Source organism: Mustelus asterias, unplaced genomic scaffold (genome assembly GCF_964213995.1).
Source record: "Mustelus asterias unplaced genomic scaffold, sMusAst1.hap1.1 HAP1_SCAFFOLD_615, whole genome shotgun sequence".
Classification (NCBI taxonomy): domain Eukaryota; kingdom Metazoa; phylum Chordata; class Chondrichthyes; order Carcharhiniformes; family Triakidae; genus Mustelus; species Mustelus asterias.
The window spans coordinates 9,684-30,488 of NW_027590565.1; positions in this window are offsets into that span (position 1 = coordinate 9,684).

Here is a 20,805-nt window from a genome sequence, read left to right on the forward strand (position 1 = left end):
GGAACCGCCCCAGGGGATTGTCTTCCCGATTGCTTCTTACCCCTCCTCCTGGCATTGACCCAAGCCTCATTTCTAGGAGTTACTATTTCTCTATAACTCCTATCAACTTCCACCTCCGCCTCCCGAATTATGCGGAGTTCCTCTAACTCCCCCTCCATCTCCTTTACACGCTCCTCCAGAAGCTGCAATCTAATGCACTTCTTACAACTAAAATCTCCTGAAACACTACTGGATTTCCTCACCACATACATCCCACAGGAGATGCAGCATACTGCCTGAACTGCCATCCCTGAAGCCATTACCAGCAAGAAAAAAAGAAAACAAAAAACTTCCCCACACTTATAATTAGGTTAGAGGAGGATGGAAGGGTGGGATCCTCTACCAGTGTAGAGGATCGGGTATCTCCTCTGCACCAATTTATAGGGCTAGGGGCCCGAGAGAAAAAAAAACTACAGCTACCGGCAGGCTTCGCGATGCGGCCTTCCGGTTTCCGTTAATTACAAAAAACCTCCCGAAAATTAGACAAAAAAAAACCCAGAATTTACTCACAGTCCGCGCTCTCTCTCTCACCGCTCACAGTCTCCACCCCGCAGGTCCGCTCCCAGAGGAACACTGAGGCCGATACCCCGAGGCGAGTACTTATAAGGTAAGTGAGAGAAAAAAAAAAAAAATCGGATGAAGAGAAGGAAGGTTTGTCACAGATTGACAGTGTCAGGAGGATCAATGGCCTGAACAGTAAGAGGCAGCAGAGCCTCAAAGATCAAGATTCTGACGGACAGGGTCCACAGCAATGCTGATCACTGGTCTAAACACAGGAGCGTCTCGTTTCAGACAATCTTGGCAACTCCCAGGTGTCACCGGGTTTTAACGGACCACGGAGATTATAGGGCTGGTTCCCAGGGACAGTGTAGAAAACATGGCTGATGACACCAGTTCACTGTCCGCAGAATGCTGCTGAGGGCAACCAGCATAATGCACATCCCTCCAGCAGGGTCCAGATTGAGCAGTAACAGGGCTGCTTAAGATGAGGTTCAGATGTTTGAGCTGCTCAGGCAGGCCTTCCAATACTCACCACAGAGAATGTTCCAGATCATCATTGTCTGCTGCACCCTGCGCAACCTCGTGCCACAGAGCGGAAATGTTTTTCCTGAGGGAGACATGAGGGAGCGAGATGTCTCCAATGATGACTCTGATAAAGGGGATGGATCTCCCAGGGGCCAGGATGTCACTGAGCCACACGCAGGGTCGATATCAGGGGAATGATGTGGCAGACAGACCCATGTCAATCTGATAGCTCCCAGATTCCAGGCAGAGTAAGCTGCTGATATATTTGTCTTTTTTTTCCATCCTTTCTTGGCTGGAAGGCCTTGAATTTTTTTATGGGTGTTGTTTTCCTCTCATAACTTGATTTATGAAAGCAGAATTAAATTTCACTCGTTACTGTCTTCCCTGCTGTGTGTTTGATCCTTTGCCTGTGCCAAACTATGTTACAATGCAGAGTCCTGATGCTAAATGCACACATTAGGACCTGCACAGCTCTGTTCCCCCACAGCCTCAGACACCTTCCAGTAGAATTGTGATTTCAACCATGCACTCACAAAGTCTGTGTGTACAGCAGCTTGGAAACAATATCAAATCTAAACTCACCAGGGATACACATGTCACCGTGACACCTGCCCCCAATGGGAACTGGCAGAGAGCTCTTTCAGGCAGAACCGGATAGATGGGCCCACAGGGAGGAACAACATTTGACCCATTGAAATTGCTGCTCCATGCAGATTGATGGATGGTCATGTTCCTGCTCCTGGTTGGACAGGAGCAGGAACATCATTCGTACATCATAAACCCATATTCATGCCAATGTATTTGGAAATAACATCGTAGTCCACTCACTGAGTGTCCCTCACCTGCACTGTGTGTTTCTGAAGGGCAACCACTCCAGACCCTTCAACCTCAGAGACCACTATAAGTCTCAGTCCTAGATGGCCTTAGCTTAAGTCAGAGCCTGGATCTGCCATTTTGTCCTGCGGTGGGTAAGGAAACTATAACTGGCTGCAATACTCCAGGTGTGGTCTCATCACGGCCCTGTACAGCTGCAGTAAGACATCATTGCTCCTGTACTCGAGCCCCCTGACAATGAAGGCAAACAACCATTTGCCTGAACACCAGAAAATGATGGATAATCTCAGCAGGTTTGACAGCATCTGTGGAGAGAGAATGGAGGCAAATGTTGAGTCTGAATAACACTTCGTCAGAGCCCTGGTTTGATTCCCAGCTTGGTCATTGTCTGTATGGAGTTATCATTTTCTCGCCGTGCCTGCGTGAATTTCCTTCAGGTGCTCTGGTTTCTTCCCACAGACCGAAAGACATGCTGGTTAGATGCAATGGCCATGCTAAATTCTGGTCCCTTGGTGGCGACCAAGGGATTTTCACAGTAACTTCATTGCAATGCTAATGTAAGCCGACTTGTGACACGAATAAATAAACTTAAACTTAGAATTGGATCCATTATTTTATCTTGTCTCTCTGTGTTCTTCTTAACTAAATGAATCACTTCACATTTCTCCGTTTGAACTCTGCCTGTAGTCTGATCTAATTGAAAGGCGGAAGGGATTCCAGTGGCTGAATTGTCTGCTCCTGTTGCTTTCTTTCTACACCAGCTCAGTCAATCTGGTGAGATGTTCAACCAACACCACCTCTGCCTCAAGTGGGTGTTCAGATCCCCTGGTAAAGAGGAGCAGGGGAGTTCCTCTATCAAACAGCACGAACCAAATAAAGATAAAATGTTCATCCCAATAATCTCTCACTTTGGGATTTTGCTGGGTGCAAAATATTTGCTTCATTTTCCTACATAATATCAGCTCCTGTAATTGTGAGTAATTCAGGGCTGGTGCAGGTTAGCCCAACTGACTCACAGCGCCAGGGACCTGGATTCGATTGCCGGTTTGGGTCACTATCTGTGCAGAGTCTGCACGTTCTCCCCGTGTCTGTGTGAATTCCCTCCAGGTTGTCCGGTTTCCTCTCAGTCCGAAAGACGTGCTGGTCATTAGCATTGGTCATGCTAAATTTTCCCTCAGTGTACCCATATTGGAGTGTGGTCACTAGGAGATTTCAACAATGGCTTCATTGCAGTGTTAATGTAAACCTACTTGTGACAGTAATAAATAAACTTTAAAATTTCTGCGATGGGTTCAGACGATGTGTGAAGTCAGGTCTTTCATTGTTACAAAGCGCACCGCTGCCACCTGCTGACAGAATCTCGGTGCTGCAGGAAAGAATTCCCCATTAAAAACGGCCCAAGAGGTGAGGACTGTCCCTGAAGGGTCACAGGCAGGATGAGGGCGAATGGTCTCCTGTGTTCGCTCATCCATTGATTCTTGTGTAACCATACACTCAGATTTGATCAAATCTACATTCTGACAATTGAGATGGTTCAATCTCATTGTTTGATACATTTCGTGGCCACCATTGAGAAAGAATAGCAACAGAATCCACAATTAGGTGGGAAATATACACACAATCGGCTTTTTCATGAATGGTTAAGGTATAATATGCGCTGTAATATTTATCTGCCTATCAATTGAGCTAAAAAAAAACAACTTGATTAAAAATAAGTCATTGTTGTCTCAACAAAAGTCTTTGAGGACAGTAACGGGGGAGAGTAAATGATTGGTGAACTCAGGAAGTGAACAGGATCGCTGTCAGCCTTGGTATCAAAACCCAGACTTGGACAAATCCGCTCCAATCTGCTGCACTCGGATTGTCGGTTCTTCTGCGGAATATCGCGATGTGATTTACACTGGGGAACAAATCTCTCACCGCACCTCCTTCGACTCGCAGAGGGTCACAGGGAAACGGAGGCTGAGAAAATCCACTGCGAAAGCATTGAATCCATCTCCAATGTGTCCTATATTATAACATTCCCCTGTCTCTCTGGATTACTTGTCCAGTGACAATAACACTGCGCCACGGCCTCCCCAGCTGGTAGCGAACCGCCTTTTGTAACCGGAGCTGTTCATCTGGTCAGAATACTGGAATTCGCCCCCTAACGGCATTGTGGGTCAACCCACAGCACATGGACTGCAGCGATTCAAGGAGGCAGCTCACCACCACCTTCTGAAAGGCAACTAAGAATGGGCAATAAATACTGGCCAGCCAGCGACAAATAAAAAAAATGTTCTGAGGGAATCGGACTCAGTGAAAGTGAAGGGACGGTAATCTCTCTGTGAATCAGGATGGTGTGTGGCTTGGAGGGAACTTGCAGCTAATGGTGTCCGCCCTGTGTCTGATGTTCTCTTTCTTCTCAGTGGTAAAGCTCGCGTGTTTGGAAGTTGTCGAGGAGGTTTGGTGAGTCGGTGAAACGCACCTTATATTCGTGTTGTTATTCTTCTGTTCAGATCCTTTCTGTCCAAAACACATCGGGAAAGAATCTTCACTTCATCCCCAAGTTGAGGTGCCAGGGGAGATTCAGCGGCCTAGCAATTTCTTAGTGAAATAGGGAGATTTTACCCAGTGTCGGAAAAGGATGACGGGGGGACAGGAAGATCCTCCCAGAGATTCAGGCCGGGGTAGTGGAAGGCAGAGTCAAAGCCCATCCCATTTAAACTCTGGGGAATAGAGGCCGAGTCTGTTCATTCTCTTTTCATTGGACAATTTTCAGTTGAAATAACTTTGTAAATATGGATTTGGCCCGATCCAAATACAAGATTACATAACAATCATAATATGATCTCGCAATGGAAAGTGACCCTTTGGCCCATTGTGTCTGTGATCATTCAGAGCTCGTCCCCACTTCTTAAAAAACATAGAAAACTACAGCACAAAACAGGCCCTTCGGCCCCATAAGTTGTGCCGAACATATCCCTACCTTTCAGGCCTACCTATAACCCTCCATGCTATTAAGTCCCATGTACTCATCCCGGAGTCTCTTAAAAGACCCTATTGAGTTTGCCTCCACCACCACTGACGGCAGCCGATTCCACTCGCCCACCACCCTCTGTGTGAAAAACTACCCCCTAACATTTCCCCTGTACCTACCCCCCCCCCCCCCCGCCCCCCCACCCCCAGCACCTTAAACCTGTGTCCTCTCGTAGCAGCCATTTCCACCCTGGGAAAAAGCCTCTGAGAGTCCACCCGATCTATGCTTCTCAACATCTTATATACCTCTATTAGGTCTCCTCTCATCCTACGTCTCTCCAAGGAGAAAAGACCGAGCTCTCTCAGCCTATCCTCATAAGGCATGCCACTCAATCCAGGCAACATCCTTGTAAATCTCCTCTGCACCCTTTCAATCTTTTCCACATCCTTCCTGTAATGAGGCGACCAGAACTGAGCACAGGGTCTTATATAGCTGCATCATTATCCCCGGACTCCTAAACTCAATCCCTCGATTGATAAAGGCCAGCACACCATACGCCTTCTTAACCACTTCCTCCACCTGCGGGGCCGATTTTAGAGTCCTATGGACCCGGACCCCAAGGTCCCTCTGATCCTCTACTGTACTAAGAGTCTTTCCCTTTATATTAAACTCCTTCATCCCATTCGACCTGCCAAAATGGACCACTATGCATTTATCTGGGTTGAAGTCCATCTGCCACTTGTCCGCCCAGTCTTGCATCCTATCTATGTCCTTCTGTAACTTCTGACATCCCTCCAGACTATCCACAACCCCCCCAACCTTCGTGTCATCGGCAAACTTACCAACCCATCCCTCCACTTCCTCATCCAGGCCATTTATGAAAATGACAAACAGCAAGGGTCCAGAACAGATCCCTGGGGCACACCACTTGTGACCGACCTCCAATTAGAAAAAGACCCATCGATACACACTCTCTGCCTCCTTTGGGCAAGCCAGTTCTGGATCCACAGGGCAGCAACCCCTTGGATCCCATGCCCTCTCACATTTTCGAGAAGCCTTGCATGCGGGACCTTATCGAACGCCTTGCTAAAATCCATATAAACCACATCTACCGCTTTCGCTTCGTCAATGTGTTTAGTCACATTTTCGAAGAACTCCACCAGGCTCGTAAGGCAGGATCTGTCTTTGACAAAGCCACGCTGAGTATTCTTGAGCATACTAAACCTCTCTAAATGCTCATAAATCTTGTCCCTCAGGGTCTTCTCCATCAGCTTACCAACCACTGAGGTTAGACTCACCAGTCGGTAATTTCCTGGGCTATCCCTATTCCCCTTCTTGAAAATAGGAACCACATCTGCAATCCTCCAATCCTCCAGCACCTTTCCCATCTCCATCGACGACGCAAAGATCATCGCCAGAGGCTCTGCAATCTCTTCCCTCGTCTCCCACAGTAACCTGGGGTACATCCCATCTGGACCCGGCAATTTATCTATCTTGATGCCATTCAAAGATTCCAGCACAACCTCTTTGTTAAAGTCCACATACTCAATCTTTTCAGTCCACCGCAAGCCCACAGTACATCCACCCATGTCCTTCTCCTCTGTGAAAACCGAGGCAAAATACTCATTAAGCACCTCTGCCATTTTTACTGGTTCCGCACAGATTTTCCCGCCTTCACCTTTTAGAGGCCCTATTCCTTCACGTCTCATCCTTTTACTCTTCACATATTTATAGAACGCCTTCGGGTTTTCCTTAATTCTACTTGCCAAGGCCTTCTCGTGACCCCTTCTGGCTCTCCTAATTTCCTTCTTTAGTCCCTTCCTACAAGCCGTATACTCATCTAGATCCCTATCTTCGCCAAGCTCTCTGAACCTTTTGTATGCTTTCCTTTCCTTCTCGACTAGGTCCTGCACAGCTTTCGCGCACCACGGTTCCTTTAACCTACAACTCCTCCCTGTCTGCTCGGAACATTGTCCTGTAGAACCTTAGACAGATATTCCTTGAAAAACTGCCACCTCTCTTCAGTAGATTTCCCCGAGAACACCTCCTTCCAATTTACTCCTCTAATTTGCTGCCTTATGTCTTCCTATTTCCCCTTACTCCATATAAACGCTTTCCTAGCTTGCCTGATCCTCTCTTTTTTCAATGCAAGCATAAAGGAGATAGAGTTATGATCGCTATCCCCAAGATGCTCTCCCACTGAGAGATCTGACACCTGTGCAGGCTCATTGGTCAGTATCAGATCAAGTACAGCCTCTCCTCTTGTAGGCTTGTCCACATGCTGTGTCAGGAAACCCTCCTGAACACACCTAACGAACTCCTCCCCATCCAATCCCCTTACCCTAGGAATATTCCAATCTATTGGAATTGTGGATAGCGAAGAGCATTGTCGGGCAATACAGCAGGATATAGATAGGCTGGAAAATTGGGCGGAGAGGTGGCAGATGGAGTTTAATCCGGATAAATGGGAAGTGATGCATTTTGGAAGAAATAATGTAGGGAGGAGTTATACAATAAATGGCAGAGTCATCAGGAGTATAGAAACACAGAGGGACCTCGGTGTGCAAGTCCACAAATCCTTGAAGGTGGCAACACAGGTGGAGAAGGTGGTGAAGAAGGCATATGGTATGCTTGCCTTTATAGGACGGGGTATAGAGTATAAAAGCTGGAGTCTGATGATGCAGCTGTATAGAACGCTAGTTAGGCCACATTTGGAGTACTGCGTCCAGTTCTGGTCGCCGCACTACCAGAAGGACGTGGAGGCATTGGAGAGAGTGCAGAGAAGGTTTACCAGGATGTTGCCTGGTATAGAGGGTCTTAGCTATGAGGAGAGATTGGGTAGACTGGGGTTGTTCTCCTTGGAAAGACGGAGAATGAGGGGAGATCTAATAGAGGTATACAAGATTATGAAGGGTATAGATAGGGTGAACAGTGGGAAGCTTTTTCCCAGGTCGGAGGTGACGATCACGAGGGGTCACGGGCTCAAGCTGAGAGGGGCGAAGTATAACTCAGACATCAGAGGGACGTTTTTTACACAGAGGGTGGTGGGGGCCTGGAATGCGCTGCCAAGTAGGGTGGTGGAGGCAGGCACGCTGACATCGTTCAAGACTTCCCTGGATAGTCACATGAGCAGCCTGGGAATGGAGGGATACAAACGATTGGTCTAGTTGGACCAAGGAGCGGCACAGGCTTGGAGGGCCGAAGGGCCTGTTTCCTGTGCTGTACTCTTCTTTGTTCTATGTTTGGGAAATTAAAGTCTCCCATCACAACAACTCTGCTATTATTGCAACTCTCCAGGATCTGTTTCCCTATCTGCTCCTCCACCTCCCTCTCACTATTGGGCGGCCTATAGAAAACTCCCAGCAAAGTGATCGACCCCTTCCCACTCCGAACTTACACCCACAGAGACTCTGTAGACAATCCCGCCACAGCATACACCTTCTCTACAGCTGTGACACTATCCCTGATCAGCACTGCCACTCCACCCCCTTTCTTGCCTCCCTCCCTGTCCTTCCTGAAACATCTGAATCCCGGCACCTGTAGTCGCCAGTCCTGTCCCTGAGACATCCAAGTCTACGTAATGGCCACCACATCACACTTCCAGGCATCGATCCACGCTCTGAGCTCATCCCCTTTATTCACTATGCTCCGGGCATTAAAGTAAACACATCTCAATCCTTTAGTCTGAGCTCTCCCCTTCTCTATCCCCCGTCCATCCTCCCTCTTGCACCGTCTATAACCCTTCTCTGTTTGCGAGATAAGTTCCTCGCTCCCAGTCACCTCGTCTCGATCCCCTCCCCCCGTTTGGGCCGTTTTAAATGGGGAATTCTTTCCTGCAGCACTGAGATTCTGTCAGCAGGTGGCAGCGGTGCGCTTTGTAACAATGAAAGACTTGAGTTCACACAGAGTCTGAATCCATCCCAGAAACTTACTGAACCCGCAATGAATCACTCAGAGCAGCAGCAGCACCCGTCACAGTTAAATCCCATAGAATGTTCTCTGATAACGGCACTCATCTATTATCTTCATTAATCCCACCAATAAAATGACACTATAAATTAACAATGAACAATGCAGATATTCTCTCCGGTAAATCCTGCAGCCGACGAAGTGGGTTACGTTGTCCTGCAAGGTGCCGAGTTTCGTGTGTGCTGTTGGAGCTGCACTTTACCAGGCAAATTGAGAATATCACTTCATAATCCTGACTTGTGCCTTTTAAAGGGTGGGCAGAATTTGGCAGATGTGTTGCCTACTGCAGAATTCCCAGCCTCTGATCTTGTCCAGCAGTTTTTATATGATCCGCCCAGCTAAGTTTCTGGTCAACGCCACCACACATCGTTGATGGTGAGGGACTCAGCGCCGGCGATGCTGCTGAATAACAAGAGGCGCTGGTTAGATTCTCTCTTGTTGAAGATGGAATTTGAGTGACGCGAATGTTACTGACCACTTATCATCCCAAGACAGAATGTGTTCCAGCTACAGACTGTTTCAGTATCTGAGGAGCTGTGAATGGTACTGAGCACTGTACAATCATCAGTGAAAATCCCCACTTCAAATCTAATATCGGAGAGAAGCTCAGTGAAACTCATTGCCTGGTGTCTGGAAGCCATGGGGAGTTTCCGCGCTTTCTCATTCAAATTGCTGAGGTCACATTTCTGTGGGTGAATCCCGTCCCGGCTCTCTTCAGCTCCCTGCTGTGTTACGGTATTTACACCGCAGTGAGTGGAAGTTATATATCAGACATTAACAGATTCAATCCGTAAAAAAAAAAATACAGAAAGCACTCAACAGGTCAGGTAGCATCAATAGAGAGAGCAACAGAATTCGGTTGACATTCTGGAAAATCCACATATGAATGAAAAAAAAAGAAAATGATGTGACACTATTGTGAATACTGATTTGACAGTCTGTCTGTATTGATCATGATGTGTGAACTGATTGGATTTGTATGACATTAACACATAATATTTAACCAGTGGAAAAACAATTCAGTTGCTGCACTGGAATGTTAGTGGAGTCACAATTATCATTTATCTCTGGTTTGTCTGGTCTGTCTCACCACTGAACGCATCAGTGAATTGGCCCTGAAATCTGTAATGATTTATTAAATATATTATCGAAACACTCTATCCATGAAAACCTTTGATATTGTGGCTATTATTAAGCATTATAATTTACATTGTGAGTCCAGATACATTTCTAAAGAATCAAAGGTGACAGGAGGGAAAAGTCTTTTTATAAAGGGGCAATGTTTCTGACTTGAAATGAACGGACTGAGAGAGAGGTGGAGGCAGAGACAGTCAGGGCCTTCAAAAGAGAATTGGATCTTTATCTGAAGAAGAATTTTCAGGACAATGGGGTAAAACAGGCGAGTGACATTGATCTTGCAGAGAGCTAGCACAGACTAATAGGGCCAAATGTTCTTCTTTTGTTCTTTCGCCATTCTCTAATTCAGCGATTTTCCGAATTTTGATTCAATCATGACTGATCTGTCCCTCAGCTCCATTTAATCACCTGAGCTCCAATTCACTACAGTTTACATCAATCCAATCTAGAATCCATAAGAAATACCAACAGCTTCCTCCTGTTCCTCAAGAATAAGGGGATCTGGAATTCTATCCATCATCACACGCACTAGGAAGGTGCAGAGGAGATTCGCCAGGTTGTTGCCTGTGCTGGAGCATTTCAGCTATGAAGAGAGGTTGGAGAGACTTTTTTTTCTTACAGCACAGAAGGCTGGGAGGTGCGTGGTTGGGGTGGGGAACTGGTCGATGTGTGCACAATTATGACAGTCATATATAGGGTAGATAGGACGAAACTCCCCCCCCCCCCCCCCCCAATTCCCGCCTCTCCCCCTCCTTTAGTAGAGGGATCAATAACTAGGGACATAGATTTAAAGTCAGGGCAGGAGATTTAGAGGGGATTTTAGGAAAAACCTTTTCACCCAGAGTGTGGTGAAAACCTGGAACTCACGACATGAAATGGTGATAGTGGCTGGAAACCGCAAAACATTTAAGAAGCATTTAGATGAGCACTCGAACGCCATAGCATACAAGGCTACGGACCAAGTGCTGAAAAATGGGATTAGAATAGATCGGTGCTTGATAGCAGGCGCAGACACAATGGCCAAAGGGCCTCATTCTGTGCTGTAAAATTCTATGACCATATGACTCGACGATCCGCATCTGAAGTGCTGTACCTGCAGGGCAATGTACTAGGTGTTGGAAAATTGGATTAAAATGAGCGGCTAGTTTATTTTTCCTCTGTTTGTTTGGCCGGCACAGACAAGATGGGCTGAATGGCTTCTTTCTAACCCATATCTTTTGAATGGTTCTGTGCTATAATACTCCGGAGTTGCCTGCATGAGCGCAGCTCCTTCAGTCATTTCATGATGATATGTGAAGTGAATAATATTGGCTGAAACCTGGTTTAAGTGATGTTGTGGACCTCAGGGCGAGGCCAAGTTTGACGCTTCTGACTGAGGATTGTGTCAAATGCTTCACCTTGTATTTTGCATTAATGTTCTGAGCTCTCCCATCATCGAGGACTGGGATATTTGTGGAGTCCCTTCACCCTTCTTTAATTACATTAAACTCTATATAATTCTTGTTGTGGCTCTCTATAATCCTTAGCTGCATGAAATCTTGAAGTTCCAGTTCTGCCTGTACAGGACAGTCGATATGCATGACTACAAATTATATCAGAACCAGATTTTATGATAGTTAAAACAATATGTTTTTATTATACACACTCAAAATCTAGATATAGTTATAAAGGCTTTCCTTCTGTATAAAAATAATGTAAGTTAACAAACTTTTAATAAGCACGAATATTTAAAATGCGCATATATATCTCTGAACTTTAGGCTTATTTGGCTGCTGCGGATCAGAAGAAGTTGCAAATCAGCATCGACACAGACTTAATACGGACAGTGTGGTTTCTGAAAACAAAAAAGAACAAAACAAACCTTTTCACAGCAGCAATCGGGCCGGAGCGGCCGGAGGACGGCAGCTGGTCACATTAAGAATTCTCTTCTCTGGCATTCAACAAAAGTGGATTTAATCACGGTTTAGTTAAAATGTGGACGATTTAATCAATGCCTCAGGCGGCCCATGAAAGGACAACAAGGAAGCAACCGCGTGTTGGATCAGGACAGAGCCAGGTACACTGTCAAAGGAAAGCAACGTGAGCTGCAGGAGAGAGTAACAGTGCAATAGTCTGAACTCATCGGTACAGGTTTACAGCCCTACGAATCTTAGAGCTCAATACCGTTTCCCAATCTGTATTCAAAGAGAAAATTCTGCGAATACTCATTTGTAGAGAGAGAGAGAACCAGAGTGCAGGTTTTAGTGGATGGCATGCTCATTTCTAATGAAAGCTCGCACATTCTCGTTGATGGATCCATTTCACAAATCCTTTTCTACACCCTACCCGATGCCTTCACATGCTCGAAACTGCGGTGCCCAGAATTTGCCACAATACTCGAGTTGAGGCCGAAACAATGTTTTAGAAGTGGTTCACTCTGAATTACAGTCACATTGAACTCGAAACGTGAACTCTGCTTCTCTCCACAGATGCTGCCGGACCCGCTGCTTTTATTCAGCATGTTCTGTTTTTTTCTTTTTTCTAATGAATTGACATCTAGATCTCAACATAGGACCAAAGTAGGCCATTCAGCCCCTTGAAAATGTTCAGACATTTAGTTACATTGCGGTTAATCTCTATCTTAAATCCATAGTCCATATCCTGCAAGTAATGATCTGAAATCCATGTTTTTCTGTTTCATAATGAAATTCCAGCTCTGGTTAAGACCAATGATTCTGAAAGACTATGTGAGGGGTGAGAGTGTGTGAGAGGTGAGGGTGGAGAGTGTGTGAGGGGTGAGCGTGGAGAGTGTATGAGAGGTGGGGGTGCAGAGTGTGTGAGGGGTGAGGATGAAGAGTGTGTGAGGGTGGGGTGGAGAGTGTGTGGGTGATGAGGATGAAGAGTGTGTGAGAGGTGGGGTGGAGAGTGTGTGAGAGGTGGGGGTGCAGAGTGTGTGAGGGGCGAGGATGAAGAGTGTGTGAGGGTGGTGTGGAGAGTGTGTGGGTGATGAGGATGAAGAGTGTGTGAGGGGTGAGGGTGGAGAGTGTGTGAGGGGTGAAAGTGAAGAGCGTGTGAGGGGTGAGAGTGAAGGGTGTGTGAGTGGTGGGGCGAAGACTGTGTGAGGGGTGGGTGAAGAGTGTGTGGCGAGGTGGGGGTGAAGAGTGTGTGAGGGGAGGACAGTGTGTGAGGGGTGAGGGTGAAGAGTGTGTGAGGGGTGAGAGTGAAGAGTATGTGGGGGGGGGTGAGGGTGAAGAGTGTGTGAGGGCTGGGGGTGGAGAGTGTGTGAGGGGTGGGGGTGAAGAGTGTGTGAGGGGTGGGAGTGAAGAGTGTGTGAGAGCTGGGGGTGAAGAGTGTGTGAGGGGTGGGGGTGAAGAGTGTGTGAGGGGTGGGGGTGAAGAGTGTGTGAGGGGTGGGGGTGAAGAGTGTGTGAGGGGTGGGGGTGAAGAGTGTGTGAGGGGTGGGGGTGAAGAGTGTGTGAGGGGTGGGGGCGAAGAGTGTGTGAGGGGTGGGGACTAGGGAGTGCCTCGGTGTTGGCGGGGGGGGGGGGGGGGATTTTTCTGGTCGGAGGAAGGGGGTGTGGCGCAAATGAAGCGGCGCACTGAGCCACTTTAACTGTTAATCCGCCACTGTCCTTGGGCCAGGCTCCGGTTAAAGTGACTGCTGTATTTTCCTTCATAGCGGATGCTCCTGAGATTATCATTAATTGCTGTCGGGTGCAGTCAGGTTCTGGGATGGGTTGAGACTCTGTGTGAAATCAAGTCTTTCATTGTTACAAAGCGCACCGCTGCCACCTGCTGACAGAATCTCAGTGCTGCAGGAAAGAATTCCCCATTTAAAACGGCCCAAAAAGTGGGGACTGTCTTTGACTTTGAGGGTCCAGTCCCACACGATGGGCCGAATGTTCTTTCTCCGTGTTGGGTCATTCTCGGATTCTTATGTACTCTTAGACGTTATTCTGATCAAATCCACATCGTGAAAATTGATTCCATTCAATCCGATTCTTTGATTATATGTCCCATGATCATCATTGGGAAAGAGCAGCGAAAGAATCCCACATTCATATCCACAACCATGTGGAAAATACACACGGATTAGGATTCGCTATTAAAGCGTAAGTTTTGGGAAGTACTGCAGTGTTTAGCTGACTCTGATTTTGCACCACAAAAACCAATATGATTGTCATCATTGTTCCTACAGAAGGGTTTAAGTCCAATAATTGTGGAGGACAAGTGATTGGTGAACTCAGGAATTGAACAGGATCACTGGCAATCTTTATATGGTAAGAAGTCTCACAATACCAGGTTAAAGTCCAACAGGTTTATTTGGTAGCACAAGCCACAAGCTTTCAGAGTGCTGCTCCTTTATCAGGTGAGTGGGAGTTCTGTTCACAAACAGGGCATATAAAGACCCAAACTCAATTTGCAAAATAATGGTTGGAATGCGAGTCTTTACAGATAATCAAGTCATAGAGGTACAGACAATGTGAGTGGAGAGAGAGTTAAGCACAGGTTAGAGAGATGTGTATTGCCTCCAGCCAGGACAGTTAGTGAGATTTTGCAAGCCCAGGCAAATCGTGGGTGTTACAGATAGTGTGACATGAACCCAAGATCCTGGTTAAGGCCGTCCTCATGTGTCCTCTTCGGTTCATGTCACACTATCTGTAACCCCCACGACTTGTCTGGGCTTGCAAAATCGCACTAACTGTCCTGGCTGGAGACAATACACATCTCTTTAACCAGTGCTTAACCCTCTCTCCACTCACATTGTCTGTACCTTTAAGACTTGATTACCTATAAAGACTGCATTCCAACCATTCTTTTGTAAATTGAGTTTGTGTCTTTATATGCCCTGTTTGTGAACAGAACTCCCACCCACCTGATGAAGGAGCAGCACGCTGAAAGCTTGCGGCTTGTGCTACCAAATAAACTTTAACCTGGTGTTGTGAGACTTCTTACTGTGCTTACCCCAATCCAACGCCGGCATCTCCACAATCTTTATACGGACATTTTGGATTGGGAAAATCAACTCCAATCTGCTATACTCCGAGTGTCACTTCCTCTGATGAATATTCAGCTGAAATTCACTCTGCGCAGCGAATTGTTTGACGCTCATGCTCGGATACCTTCTGAGACAAGACAAAGAATGAAATGGAGACGGAAGTTTAGTCAATGCACCGTTCACCCCGGAACATATATCAAAATTATCTCCTTGTATATTTTACTCGTCATTTACTGAGTTCACTGTTAACTCATGTTTTATTTGTATTTGAGAATTTTGCGAGTACAAGAATAAAAAATACTGTCAGCAACTTTATACAACCTTGCTGAGACCACACTGGAGGTTTGTGTACAGTTCTGAAGAGCTTACCTAAAGGAATAGGTCATTGCCTTAGAGACAGTGCCAGCAAAGTTCTGCAGGTCGATTTCTGGGGTGTGCTCAATGAGAAGGAATGTGTCGATTCTGTCGATATTACACAGAGTTTAGAAGAATCAGACGTGATCTCATTGAAATATAACATTCTTAAAGGGCTGCAAAGGGCTGATGCTGGGAGGATGTTTCCCCTGGTTGTGGAGACTTGAACGAGAAACCTCATCGGCAATGACAGTAATGCTCCTGCAGTAGAAATCCAGAGGCCGAGGTTGATGCTCTCGGGTCCTGAGTTCAAATCCCACAGCAGCGGCTGGAGAATTTAAATCAATTCATTCAATAAATCTGGAATAAAGAGCTCGTCTCTGTAATAATGACAATCAAACAACAAGACTGTTCTCCAAGGAAGGAAATCTGCCGTCCTTACCAGGTCTGGCCAGCCTGTGACTCCAAGTCCAGAGAACTGTTGTTTACTCTTCTCTCTGAAATGGCCCAGAAAACCACTCGGTTATATCAAACAGCGGTGGAAAAGTCTAACAAGGTTAAATCAAAAACAACGACCTGGCATTCACCGAGTCTTCAGATGTGGCAAAGGCAGATTCTACCCAGACAACTCACCAGAGACCCTCGCACTGATATTTGGGGACTTGCACCAAAAGTGGGAGAGCTTCCCCACTGACTGGTCATTGAGGAATTGTGAATGGTGCTTAACACTGTGTAATTATCAGCGAACATCTTCATTTCTGACCGTATGATGGATGGAAGGTCATTGATGAAGTAACTGAAGATGGTTGAGTTTAGGACAGAAGAAGTGCAATCGCCCGATCGTGTATTCTCACTTCTTGGGCCGTTTTTAATGGGGAATTCTTTCCTGCAGCACCGGGATTGTGTCAGCAGGTGGCAGCGGTGCGCTTTGTAACAATGAAAGATTTGATTTCACACAGAATCTCAACCCATCCCAGAAACTTATTGCAGCCCCAATGAATTACTCAGAGCAGCTGCACCACCCGTCTCAGTCAATCTCACAGATTCTCCTCTGATAACGGCACTCATAACAGCGGCAAGGTGGCACAGCCGTTAGCACTGCTGCCTCAAAGCGCGAGGGACCTGAGTACAATTCTGGCCTCGTGTCACTGTCAGTGTGGAGTTTGCACATTCTCCCCGTGTCTGCGTGGTTTTCAGGGGGATTAGTAAGGTAAATACGGAGGTTTAAATGACCTCCTTCTGCACCGTCGGGACTCTATGATTCTATTCTATGGTTATATTCCTCATTAATACTGAAAATAAAAATGAAACGGCACATTCACAATGCAGCTTTGTCAGTTTTGACAAAAGGTCATCTGAACTCGAAACGGCAGCTCTTTTCTCTCCTTACAGATGCTACCAGACCTACTGAGATTTTCCAGCACTTTCTCTTTTGGTTTCAGATCCCAGTATCCGCAGTAATTTCCTTTTTTACATTCACAATGAACAGTGCAGATATTCTCTCCGGTAAATAATGCAGCCAATGATACGCTGTTCCGGACGGTGCCGAATTTCGTGTGTTGTTGGAGTTGCACTTTACCAGGCAAATGGAGAATATCACTTCACAATCCTGACTTGTGCCTTTTATCGGATGAGCAGACTTTGGCAGATGAGTTACCTACTGCAGAATTCCCAGCCTCTGATCTTGTTTCACAATATTTATCTGATCCGTCCAACTGTGTTTCAGGTCAATGACACCAGAGGTTGTTGATGGTGCGGGACTCAGCGCCGGCAATAGAAAGAGAAACATAGAAGATAGGAACAGGAGGAGGCTATTCGGCCCTTCGAGCCTGCTCCGCCATTCGTCACGATCATGACTGATCGTCCAACTCAATAGCCTAACCCTGCTTTCTCCCCATAACCTTTGATCCCATTCGCCCCTCGTGCTATATGTAGCCGCTATTTGAATACATTCAATGTTTTGGCATCAACTACTTCCTGTGGTAATGAATTATCACAGGCCGACTACTCGTTGGGTGAAGAAATGTCTCCTCAACTCCATCCTAAATGGTCTACCCTGAACCCTCCGACTGAGACCCCTGGTTCTGGACTCCCCCACCATCGGGAACATCCTTCCTGCATCTACCCTGTCTAGTCCTGTTAGAATTTTATAAGTCTTTATGAGTCCCTCCCCGCCCCCGTCCCCCCTTATTCGTCTGAATTCCAGCGAAAACAATCCTAACCTCGTCAACGTCTCCTCATACATCAGTCCCGCCATCCCCGGAATCATCCTGGTAAACATCTGCTGCACTCCCTCGAGAGCCAGAACATCCTTCCTCAGAAAAGGAGGCCAAAACTGCACACAATATTCTAAGTGTGGCCTCACCAAGGCCCTGTATAATTACAACAACACATCCCTGCTCCTGTATTCGAAACCTCTCGCAATGAAGGTCAACATACCATTTGCCTTCTTTACGGCCTGCTGCACCTGCATGCTTACCTTCAGCGACTGGTGCACAAGGCCACCCAGGTCCCGCTGTACACTCCCCTCTCCCAATTTGCATCATTTAGGTCGTGATCTACCTTCTTGTTTTTGCTTCCAAAGTGAACTTAGCATCGCTGCTAAATATCAAGAGGCGTTGGTTAGATTCTTCCTTGTTGAAGATGCTGCATCTGAGGAGTTGTGAATGGAACATTCGTATTTCTGAGAGTAGCTGAGTGGAACTCTCCGCCTGGTGGCTGGAAGCCATGGCGAGTTTCAGCGCTTTCTCATTCAAATTGCTGAGGTCACATTTCTTTGGGTGAATCCCGCCTCGGTTCTCTTCAGCTCCCTGCTGTGTTACGGTATTTACTCTGCAGTGAGTGAAAGTTATATATCAGACATTAACAGACCCAATCCGTAATAAAACATAAAACACAGGAAGCACTCAACAGATCAGGCAGCATCAATAGAGAGAGCGACAGAATTCACTTTTCAAGTCGACGGCCTTTCATTGGAACTGGAATATTTTACAGAGTAAATAATTTCTCAGCAAGCACAGTGTCGGGGCAAAGGGCGGAGAGTAACAACAGGGGAAGTTCTATGAAATGGTGGAAGACAGGAGAGGTTAAATGTCTAAAGCTGTAACGGTACAAAGTATAAGAAAATGAGGAATGGGACTGGTGAAGAAGCATAAGATGGTTCGAGAGCAGTGTTAATATTTACAGCAGAATGGTAACGGTGGTTAGAATCTGAAGTTTCTGAATTCAATGCTGAGGCTGAAAGGGTGGAAAGGGCAGAATGGCAACATTCCTAATTCCTGTCAGGAACAACTAACACTGCAGTACCAGAGCTGTGCATAAGCAGCTGTTGGAAAGGCAGAAGTGTAGATGTCCTTTTAGAAACAAAGACATCAGTGAACAGTGAACTCAGTAAATGAGGAATAATAATTATATAAGAACAGAGTTTAGATGGAACATATCGAGATCACAGTCGATTTTATTGTGTTCAGTGACTCTATGATCCTCTGGGGACTCTGAATGAGATCCGTGGAGTGTTTAATGTCCAACATTTCATCCAGCAGAACAGATTCCACTGAGATATTCATCAGATGAACAGACAAACCAGGAGTGCAGTAGATTGGAGTTCACTTGCACTTGGTATCAGTCTTGATACCAAGACTGACAGCGATCCTGTTCAGATCCTGAGTTCTCTGATCACTTGTCCTCCACGATTCCTGTTGTTAAATCCCCCTGTTAGCCCAATTTATGTTTAAATAGTTTTAATTTCGGGTTTCTAAGCCAACTAAATATAGCAGCATATATTGAGTTATTGCAGAATTTTAATGCGTAAATCCTTCTCACAGAATGGTGAATATTAATGTGACATTCTCCTGATAATCTTTCTCACTAATAGTCAGGGACCATCTCACCAAACAATGGGATTTACTGAATGTGATTTGTTAATCTAGATTTGATCAGATCCAAGTTTAAGAATATATAACAATCCCAGTCTGATACAACACAGAAGGAGGCTACTCGGTCCATCGAATCTGTGAACCTTCCTCACTTCTTGGGCCGTTTTTAATGGGGACTTCTTTCCTGCAGCACTGTGATTCCGTCAGCAGGTGGCAGCGGTGCGCTTTGTAACAATGAAAGACTTGGGTTCACACACAGTCTCAACCCATCCCAGAAACTTACTGCACCCGCAATGAATTACTCACAAGAACAGGAGCAGCCGTCATGTAGAGAGATTGTCACAAATGACAGAAACTACTCAGATTTTCATTGGATGGAAATGAATGTCAGTAAATTCCACTGGGCTCCGCACATTGTCACCCTGGAAAGTTAGTGTTCCCAATATCTATCCCCAGAGAGAATTCACATTTTCCGACACTTTAATGTATAAAATTGCTGCATAATTTCACTCCTGAATGTCTCCGGTCAGATTTTAACGATAAAAACAGAACTCCCCCCAATGCTGATGATGGGTGAGAGAATTTCCCAAAATCGAGGAGAATTCCATCCGGCTAAATATTGTCGCCAATGACACAAACTTCCCAGATTTTCCATGTGTTGAAATGAATGTCAGTAAATTCCGCTGGGCTGTGTAAGGGGTGTCCATGTCCCCCAGGACAGATTGCCCTTTCTGTGCTCCGCACAGGAGCTGTTTAACACCCAGGCAGTAACAATAAAACCCAATCCTCAACACTGTCAGACATATGAAACATTTTACACCAGAATCACAGACAATATCTCTGCAATAAAACAAGATATTGATTTCCAATCCACCTTGATCTCTCTACACCCCCCTGCCGTATTTACACGATATTTTCCCAACTTTACAAAAATGCCTGTTAATGAATCTGATCCATCGCAAAACTTCACAGCCTCTGTTTTTTCTTGCTGGAATAGCGCGAGTGTTGGGGGAAACTCTTCAAATTCAATCCCAATAGGATGTCGTTTCACTCCCCTCCCATTTCCCATTGGTCTGTCCCACAGTCCTGCCCCCACACCCTGTGATGTGTTTCCACTTTATCAGGGACTGGGAGAGCAGCACTGTCTGAGACGAAGGAGCAGCGCTCCGAAAGCTTATGGTATTTGCTACCAAAGAAACCTGTTGGACTTCAACCTGGTGTTGTGAGACTTCTTACTGTGAGACACCAATACACAGACCCCAAAATTCCCGAGACAGAGTTTGAATAATTCTGTATTTTTTTATTTCCGAAAATGAGCTCAATGTTCTCAAAAAGACACAAAACAAACCATGTCCATTCTGTGCGGTTTAAAGTCACCGTGTAATTCAAGCCTCCCTGTGAATGTATCAACTCTCTCTCCCTCAGCCACTCCATGTGACAGCGAGTTCCACATTCTCACCACTCTCTGTGTGAAGAAACTCCACCGAATATTGGAGGAGAGATTCCACTTCAAATGTTCCCTCGTCAGTTAAAAACAAATTACTGCGGATGCTGGAATCTGACGAAGAGACATCCAGACTCGAAACGTTAGCTCTGTTCTCTCTCCACAGATGCTGTCAGACCTGTTGAGATTTT